The sequence below is a fragment of the Canis lupus genome, chromosome 20 (genome assembly GCF_011100685.1).
Source record: "Canis lupus familiaris isolate Mischka breed German Shepherd chromosome 20, alternate assembly UU_Cfam_GSD_1.0, whole genome shotgun sequence".
Taxonomy (NCBI): Eukaryota; Metazoa; Chordata; class Mammalia; order Carnivora; family Canidae; genus Canis; species Canis lupus.
In genome coordinates this window covers 19,229,552-19,239,642 of record NC_049241.1, presented here as the reverse complement: position 1 = coordinate 19,239,642, position 10,091 = coordinate 19,229,552, and positions in this window count along the sequence as shown.

The following is a 10,091-nucleotide window of genomic DNA, read 5'->3' as shown; positions in this document are numbered from 1 at the left end:
TACTTTACATGTTCTATTAATTGCAAATTCTGCAGCGTGTGACTGTTGCCAGGGTCGCTCTAGTGGTTTTCCAGGCCTGCCGGGGACCGGGCAGCGGGCGCCTGGGCGGCGGGAGCCGCGGGTCCTGAAGCCGCAGCCCGGGAGGGGGCGCGTCCAGGCCGCCCCACGGGGTCTGCATTTCTGGGCCGGCCCCGCGGCGCGGAAGCGCGGCCTCGCGGTGCCCCCTAGCGGCCATGTGCTTAGCCGCAGGGCGGCGGTGCGGCCCTTCTCTGCAAATAGGAGGAATAAAGCAGAGAAGGAAAAGGGGTCCCGCATATGCTTTCAGTCAGCAACAAATTTTGAGACGTGACAGTCCTGTCAAAACAAAACAATTCAACACACTTCAAAGTAACCACAACAGAGGCTATGTAGGCGCATTTTGGAGCCTCGCGACGGGGCTCTGCTGAAAAAAACGTGCCAGGATCGTTTCGAAGGACAGACAATGGGGCTGCGCAAGGGGGTTGGGCGGGTGAGCTGCCCCCAGGTGCGCGGCGCCGCCCGGCCGGGCAAACCCGCGGGGACGCCCAGGCCGAGCCCAGCGCCCCGCGGCTGCGGCGGGAAACCGACTTCCCCGCGCACCTTCGGAGAACCGGGAGGTTCTGCGCTCGGCCCGGTCGGCTCATCCCTCTGCTCTGCCCCTCTGCCTCCCTCCCTCCCTCCCTCCCTCTGTCTCTCTCTGTCCCTCCCCCAGATAACCCTCAGGATGCAGGAGCTCCGCGGTGCCTTCGCGCCCTGTCCGGGCGGGTACTGGCTGCTGTCCCCGCCCTCGCGGAGCTGACGTTTAGACGGGAAGCCAAGGAGACAGGACTTTGGGAGGTGCAAGCCCCCCCCCCCCCCGCGGAAGTGAAAGAGCAGAATGGGGGAGCCCTGGGTGGCTCAGCGGTGGAGCATCTGCCTTCGGCCCAGGGTGTGACCCCGGGGTCCCGGGATCGAGTCCCGCGTCGGGCTCCCTGCATGGAGCCTGCTTCTCCCTCTGCCTCTCTCTCTCATGAATAAATAAATAAAATCTTAAAAAAAAAAAAAAAGCAGAATGGGATGGAGAGAAATTGAGGAGAAACGGGCTTTTCTCCCTCCGGGGGAAAGCAGCGGTGACGTCCCGGACACAGCTGGGAGGCGGCCTAGGAGCCGGGGCGACGCCAGGGGATCGAGACGCGGAGCCGCCAAGGGGCCACCGCCAGCTCGGGTCGTGCAGTGAGCGGCGGCACCCACCGGACCGCGGCTGGGTGGCTGTGGGCCCACGGGGCTTGCTTCCTGCGCGGAGTCCCGGGAGGGAGGAGCCGGAGGAGGGAGGAGCCGGGGAGGGAGGAGCCGGGGGAGGGAGGAGGCGGGGAGGGAGGAGCCGGGGGAGGGAGGAGCCGGGGGAGGGAGGAGCCGGGGGAGAGGGAGGAGCTGGGGGAGAGGGAGGAGGCGGGGGAGGGAGGAGCTGGGGGAGAGGGAGGAGCCGGGGGAGGGAGGAGCCGGGGGAGGGAGGAGCCGGGGGAGGGAGGAGCCGGGGGAGAGGGAGGAGCCGGGGGAGGGAGGAGCCGGGGGGGGGAGGAGCCGGGGGAGGGAGGAGCCGGGGGAGAGGGAGGAGGCGGGGGAGGGAGGAGGCGGGGGAGGGAGGAGGCGGGGGAGGGAGGAGCCGGGGAGGGAGGAGCTGGGGAGAGGGAGGAGCCGGGGGAGGAGCCAAAGGGAGAGAGGAGGCCGGGGCAGAGCCAAGGGGAGGGAGGAGCCGGGGCGGAGGCAAGGGGAGGGAGGAGCCGGGGGAGGAGCCGGGGGAGGGAGGAGCCGGGGGCGGAGCCGGGGGAGGGAGGAGCCGGGGAGGAGCCAGGGGAGGGAGGAGCCGGGGGGAGGGTGGAGCGGGGGGGAGGGAGGAGCAGGGGGAGGGAGGAGCCGGGGCGGAGCCAAGGGGAGGGAGGAGCCGGGGGAGGAGCCGAGGAGGAGCCAAGGGGAGGGAGGAGCCGGGGGGAGGGAGGAGCCGGGGGAGGAGCCAAGGGGAGGGAGGAGCCGGGGAGGAGCCGGGGGAGGAGTCAAGGGGAGGGAGGAGCCGGGGGCGGAGCCAAGGGGAGGGAGGAGCCGGGGAGGAGCCAAGGGGAGGGAGGAGCTAGGGGGAGGGAGGAGCCTGGGGCGGAGCCAGGGGAGGGAGGAGCCGGGGGGAGGAGCTGGGGGAGAGGGAGGAGCCGGGGGAGGAGCCAAAGGGAAGGAGGAGGGGGGGGGGGGAGGGAGGAGCCAAGGGGAGAGAGGAGCCGGGGGAGGGAGTTCCATAGGTGCAGGGCTCCAGGAAAGGAGATGTGGACAGAACAGGGGACACGTGACTCCCAGGCAGCTGATCGAAGAGGGAAGCGGGTCGCCCTCCTGGATAGGCGACCCACCTGGGTGCCCCTTGGGTATCTGATCAGTCCTCACAAGAGGGAAGGGGGCCCTGAGAATCTTGTGGAATGACCGGGTTTAAAACCCCAGGAGATGGAGAAAGCCCTAGAAATCATGGAGAAGATCTGCATGTGATGAGCTTAAGCTGTCTTCTCTCAGGTGGGAAGGGGCGGTGGGCTCAGATTATGATTTCCATTCAAAAAGTTAGGAAAAACAAAGAATTGACACACTTGATCGTACTTGATCAAACCTTCTTAGGCTTTTAAAGTTTGCGTGGCCCTGAGAGGGAGTTCCTCTCCTGCTTCACCAGCGTCACGGCCCCTTGGGAGTCCTGGGGGACAGAGGGCAAGGGCAGGTAGGCAGGTATCCGCCCAGGGGCACCTGGGGCTTTATCCCGACAGTGGTGACGAGCTGCTCCCAGGGCCCTCGGGGTACCTGTGGCCGCAGAGCTCCCAGGGAGATGCAGGTGGTGGCGGCTGCGGAGGCTGGGGTGCCCTGGAGTGCTGGGGCGGGGTGGGGGGCGCCGGTGCTGCCCGGACGCTGCTCCAGGGCTCCCTTGTCCCTGGAAGCTCACTTCCATCCCGGGTGACTCCAGTCTGCGTCCCTTGGGTGAAATCCCACGTTTTCCTTGCTGTAACTTGTCACTCTCCTTATGAGACGGACCCTGTGCTACAGCCCAGCACATACCTGATGATGGCATTCACCCCCCACCGCACCCCAGTTTTCTTCTCTTGGGATCGGTTGCTCCAGTTTCTTTAATGCTCCTCCCATCCTGCTGGCTAGTGTTTTGCAACCCGGTGCCGCCCTGCTGGACGCACCACTCCAAGCAGAGTGACATCACCGTGGAAGTGAGGAACCGGCCACCAACTCCCCGGTGGTGGAGCAGGGTTGGCAAATTACAGCCTGAGCGCCAACAAAGGGTTTGCATTTTTAAATAATTGAAAAAAAGCAAAAGGGAATAGTTTCATAGTGTGTGAAAATTATATGAAATTAATGTCTGTGAATAGAGTTTTATTGGAACCCAGCCACATCCACTGTATCCCCCATACAGGGTGCTTTCAGACTTCAAAGACTGGTGGAGGGTTGTGACCGAGGCCACAAGGCCAGCAGAGTCCAAATTATTCACTGTCTTGGTCCTTTATGAATTTTTCCAACTCCTGCCAGAGAGTGATCCTGAATTAATTAATTAATTAATTAATTAATTAATTAATTAATGTAATTTTATCTATTTTTGAGAAAGAGAAAGAGCAGGGGGTAAGGGGTAGAGGGGGAGGGGAAGGGAATCTCAAGCAGGCTTCCTGCCAGTGCAGAGCTCGAGTCAGGGCTGGATCTCTGAGATCAAGACCCGAACGGAAATCAAGAGTCAGACGCCCAGCTGACTGAGCCACCCAGGCACCCCTGCCTTTACTATTTTATGTTATTTTATTTTATTTTATTTTATTTTATTTTATTTTATTTTATTTTATTATTTTATTTTATTTTATTATTTTATTTTATTTTATTTATTTTATTTATTTATTTTTGCCTTAAAATACAATCCCATCCCTGAGCCCCTCTGTAAAGACTACCAGTGGCTTCCAGGTCCTTGCAGACACATTGAATGCAAATATAATCAAGGACCCAAACAGAGCTCAGCTTTCTACTTCATTCTTGCACGTACAAATAGAAGCATTTGATAGGACTGTTGTGGACTGTGATTTTTTTTTATTACACCCAATAGTGTATCTTGATTTTTCCCACAACAGTTGCTAAAGAGCTTCTCTATTCTTTTCACAGCTGCTGAGTATTTCATCGTATGAGTTTACCTATAATGTTATAAATTTAATCCATAATATATGTAATTCATCCTATCTGAATGGACTTTTAGGCTCTTAACATTTTTTTTTTGTTTTTGTTTTTGCTTACACAGAGAGTCCTTCAATGAATAATCTTGCATATGTACCATTTCACAAGTAGGCAACTATGTTAGTCAGATAAGGTCCTAGAAGTAGGACTTCTGGCTCAAAGTGTATGTGCTCTTTGTTTTTGAAATAACCTGAACTATTTCCTTCTTCTCCTCCACCTCTCTCTTCCCCACCACCTTTGCTTGTCTGTCTCTGTTTTGTCTCTTTCTCTTCCTCTCTTTCTCCTTTCCTTCCTCCTTCCTGCAAGTGGGAACTAGGATCCTGTGCTGGAACATCTGGAGAAGGTGCATGAGGAGTATATGGAGAATATTTAAGATTTAGGTTCTTTGTCAAATCAACTGTGGCCAACTTCCATCTGCTTTTGGAGAAGACAAGGTGAGGATGTCAAATTCCTTTTTTTTTTTTCAATTTAATTTTTTTGTTTTCTTCACCTTTGTGCTATACTTTATTTTATTTTACTTTATTTTATTTAAATTCAGTTTGCCAACATACAGTATAACACCCAGTGCTCATCTCATCATGTGCCCTCCTTAGTGCCGGTCACCCAGTCACCCCATTCCCCCCCTCCATGCACCTCCCCTTCTATGACCTCTTGTTTGTTTCCCAGAGTCAGGAGTCTCTCTTGGTTTGCTTCCTCTCTAATTTTTCACCACTCAGTTTCCCCTCCTTCCCTTATGGTCCCTTTCACTATTTCTTATATTCCACATATGAGTGAAACCAGATGATAATTGTCTTTCTCCAACTGATACGTTTCACTCCGCACAATACCCTCCAGTTTCATCCACGTCAATGTAAATGGTAGGTGTTCATCCTTTTTGATGGCTGGGTGATATTCCATTGTGTATATAGACCACATCTTCTTTATCCATTCATCTGTCGATGAACATCATGGCTCCTTCCACAGTTTGGCTGTTGTGGACATTACTGCTATGAACATTGGGATGCAGGTGTCCTGTCATTTCACTACATCTGTATCTTTGGGGTAAATACCCAATAGTGCAATTGCTGGGTGGTAGGGTAGCTCTATTTTTAACTTCTTGAGGAAACTCCACACTTTTCCAGAGTGGCTGCACCAGCTTTCTGCTATCAACAGTGCGGTGCAGGTTTCTAACTTGAAGATCCTGCAGAAAGGATCCTGAAAACTATTTTTTCCAAATGTTTCTATCAGGAACATTATTCATCCACTCTTTCTCCTGATGGGCAAAACATGCGTTCATAGCACTGTTTGGGGACTCTGTCTCTGAGTCAGTTGGACACATCATAGGGTATCATCATAAAACAAAAATAGCACATTAAGATCCTCAGGGAAATAAATATAGAACTACCACATGATCCAGCAATTCCACCTCTAGGTATTTATCCAAAGGGAAGGAAAATACTAATTCATGTTGGATTTCCCTGCCTGGCAAAAACGACACCTGTACAGAGCTCAATCCTTACTTCGGCCCATGAGACTTTGCCATGACAGACGATGGCAGTTCAGAAAGCTTAGTGGAAAGCACCACGTGGGTTGAGACCAAGTCCCTTCAGGGCCCAGAGCTTGGAGTCTGAAGAACACCTAGATAGAAGCCAGCTTCCTGCCCAACTTGGCAGGAGGGACCGGTGGAAGCTCCCTGCGTTGCTGGCTCTGGGGAGGGAACTGGTAGTGTGGGAGGGTGACCCCGGGGGGGAAGCAAGCCTCTACCTCCATCGTTTCAAAATAACATGCCTGCTCTCGCTCTGCTTTCCCCCACAGGGCCCCATGCCTGCTGGGGGCTTGCTCCGTAGCTAACACAGAGGCCTCTCTGCAGACCCTCTCCAAGGACATACTGGGGGCAAGAGCACGTTCTCTTGGAAGCCATGGTCACCGTTCACTGGCTCCCTCCCGGTTCCTATTGGGTGCCAGGCCCTGAGGAGGCAAGGTGTGGATGGTAGGTACTATTGATTTTCAGGACAGGTTTATCATTTCAGTCTTTGTCCCATGGTGTTAGATTTAATTGCACTGAATTGGATTAATTGAAGCCCTACTGTGTGCTCATTGCTGTGCATGGTCCTGGGGAAAATTGGTGTGCAAAGCCAGAGCCATGGCCCTCAGGGAGTTTCCATCTTCCAGAGGCATGGCATCAAAGCATGGGCCACTGTGCTACTCAGCAGCTATGCAAATGTGAATAGGCTCCTTCTTTCTCTACGCCTCAGTTGATCGCTAAAATGGGTGGAGAAGCAGGACTTACTGCTAATTAAATGACCAGGCATGGGGCACCCTACATGTTATTATCAGCACATCAGCAGCACCTACCTCCCAGGGTTGATCTGATACTTCAATGGGTTGGTCTCTCTGGAAGACTAACACCAGGGGCTTAGCTACTGGTGGGCTTCGCTACTGGGGCCCTGGAAGCAGCAGCCAAATCAGGTGTCCTCTCAACATCTCTTTCTCCCAGACTGCGACCTGGGCATGATGGTAATTTTGCTATTTGTCCTTATTGGAAAGATGAAACCTGTGTTCTTGGGACAGTTCAGCCTCCCCCAAGATCTGGTGACCTTTAAGATTACAACCTGGCAGTGTGTCGTTGCTGTTCATTTATTTCGAACAGCTCAGCCTGATAAACCGACTTTGTCAGAGGACAAGCAGGCAAAAGTCCCTTGCAGAAAATCCTAGGGAGGCTGCTGCTGGGTTCATGGCCCCATCCTTGTGTCTCAGCTCCAACCCTGTTACTAACCTGCTTGGCCACTGCATGCAGGTCCTTTCCTCCCCCTGGGTCTTGTTTTCCCAGCTGTATACTGGGGGGTTCGATAGAGCAGAGGTTTATTTACCCAACGGTGTCCATCAGACCCACTTAGAGAGCTTTGAATATATGTGCCCAGTCCCCAGCTGAGGGTTCTGAGGCTCTTGTGGGGGATCCTGGGAATCTGAGTTATAAATAGGGGGTCCCAGGCATTCTGATGCTCCAAAAAGCGAAAGCACCACTAGGTCAGGGTGTCTCTGGGGTCCCCCTGGCCTTTTCTATTAAGCAATTGAGGAAATTCTTAGAAATGAACCACACTCGGGCTCTGGAAGGAACTTGGTGATGTGACCTTCTGTGCTTGGGGTTTCCATGGGAGGAGTTATTATTTTTGTTCCTTGGGTTGGGGGAGAAGAGAGAATGGGAAATGTAGGTGCACCTGGCCTGTCTGGATGTGTCTGTGACCTCTAGGTAGTTTCCAAACCAAAAGGCTGGGTGGGAGATGCAGCCTGCAGGTTCCCAGTGTAGCTTTCTGGCCTGAGCGGGCAGCAGAGGGGAGAGCTTTTGTCACCCCCACGACAGTCCAAAACTACGGAGGAACCAAAGGGACCCTGGAAAGTCGATTGATTTTCATTTAGTTCATTTCTTTCTAATGACTTCATTAAGCAAACCAACAAAACCCCCAGCTTCTTCCAGGGGAAATGAAACTCAAAAGTGTCCCTTTTTATTTTTTTAAAGGATTTTGTTTGTTTATTCCTGAGACACACACACACAGGCAGAGACATAAGCAGAGGGAGAAGCTGGCTCCCTGTGGGGAGCCTGATGTGGGACTTGGTCCCAGGACCTGAGCCAAAGGCAGATGCTCAACCATTGAGCCACCCAGTTGCCCCAAGAGTGTCCCTTTTTAAACTCCCTAAAATACTAGTAGTGGATGAATGAGTTATGGAAATTTTTTCCTGGATATAAAACATGATTATGCATTTATGCATTTATCTACCTTAAGATTTTATTTATTTATTTATTTATTTATTTATTTATTTATTGGGGGTAGGACAGAGGCAGAGGGAGAGAATCTTAAGTGGACTCCGAGCTGAGGTTGGAGCCTGACATGGGGCTTGATCTTAGGACCCTGAGATCATGACCTGAACTGAAACCAAGAGTCAGATGCTTAACTGATTGAGCCACCCAGGCATTCCTGCATTTATCTACCTTAAATTATGTTTTAAAAATAAGCTTGAGTGTAAATGAACACATGTCTACCTTTCCTGTGACTTAGAGTCGGGGAGACCTAGACTAAGTCCTCACCTTGCCATTTACTAGCCGAGTGACCCTGGGCAGATTATTTCACCTTCCTGTGTCTTACTTCTCATTTTAAAATTGAGAAAAATAAAATGTACCTCTGAGGATCACCGTGGCAGATTGTGTGATCGTAGCAGTGTGATCTCCGATTCTACATGTTCTCATTTCCTGTGAGGTCCTCTGTCCTTCTGGCAAGAGATGGGGCCCGCGCTTGGTCCCTGAGTCCGGCCCAGGCCACGGTATGGCAGGAGTGGGTACTGTGGCACTTCTGAGGCTAGATCATAAAAATACCACCCTCCTCTTGGAACAGAGGCACCATGCTGTGAGGAGGCCAACCCAGCACACGTGAAGGGCCACACAGGTGGCCACATGCAGGTCATCTCTGTGATATGCTCCTGTCCGTGGGCAGCTTCAACCACCAGACCTGTGAACAAAGACGCCTTCAGATGGTCGCAGTGGCCAGCCCTCAAGAACAGACCTAAGCTGCCCCTACACTGCCCTACAGGAGTGACTGACCCACAAAATCTATGAACTTAGCAAAATGCTTGGTTTTCTTTTGCCATTAATTTCAGGTGGCAATATCCTACATAGCTGTAATAGCTGGGATGGTTGTGATGAGAATTCAATAAGATATTGTAGGTAATGTGCTAAATTGTTATATCTACCATCATGGGGGAAATTTTGACATGGATGAGTTTGCAAAATTTTGCTCTCAATTAGAGAAGACACACCCTTAGCAATACTCAGGAAATAGCTCTAAAAACTGACCCTTACCATGCCATAAAACAAGTCTCAGCACATCTAAAATTACTGCTCTCATAGCTCATCTGCCATTCAACACAATACTGAGTGTTGCCGCGGGCCAGGCACCAAGATACAGCAGTGAACCAAGGGAGCAGAGTCTTGCCATCTTCATTCCAGAGATGGATAATAAGCAAAAATTGTGGCAAATACCTAATATGTCATGTGATGATAACATTTTTATGGAGGCAAAAATACAGCAGAGCAGAGAAGACAGGAAGCACTGGGTGAAGCTGTCATTATTTACAGGGTGGTCTCGACAGGCCTCTGAGAGCGGACATTTGGGTACACATAGGAAGGAAGTGAATGAGCATGTCTTGCAGGTATCTGCGGGAAGAGCTTCCTCGGAGGAGGGCACAGCAAGTGCAAAGGCCCTGAGGTGAGAGCAGCTAGATGTGAGAGAGCAAGGACGCCAGTGTGGCTGGAATCCAGGCAGAGCAGTGCGTTCTCCACCGTGCAGTTACATTAGCAATTAATAATTGAAAAAAAATGGAAATGCCCTCAAGTGTTTGGAAATGTCAAACCATTTCTAAGTCACCTAGGGGTCAACAAATAAATCATAATGGAAATTTAAGGTGCTTAGTGCAATGCTTGGCTTGATCCAGAGCAAGTCTGCTTATAAACCGAGGAGCTGCATGGGTGGCTGTGGGGAGAGGCTAACAGCCCCCCTACCCCCAGCAGACAGAGAAGAGACCAGTTCTGGGCCTGAGGCTTGAGGATGCAGGTAAGTAAGTAAGTAAAACACAGAATGCCCAGTTCAACTTGAATTTTAGATACTTATAGGGGCCAAAGGTAGGCCCCGCAGAATGTGCAGCTATGGCCCACTGGTTACAAAGCTGAGGGCAGCCCGGGTGGCTCAGCGGTTTAGCGCCACTTTCAGCCCAGGGCGTGATCCTGGAGACCCGGGATCGAGTCCCACGTCGGGCTCCTTGCAGGGAGCCTGCTTCTCCCTCTGCCTGTGTCTCTGCCTCTCTCTCTCTCTCTCTCTCTCTCTCTCTGT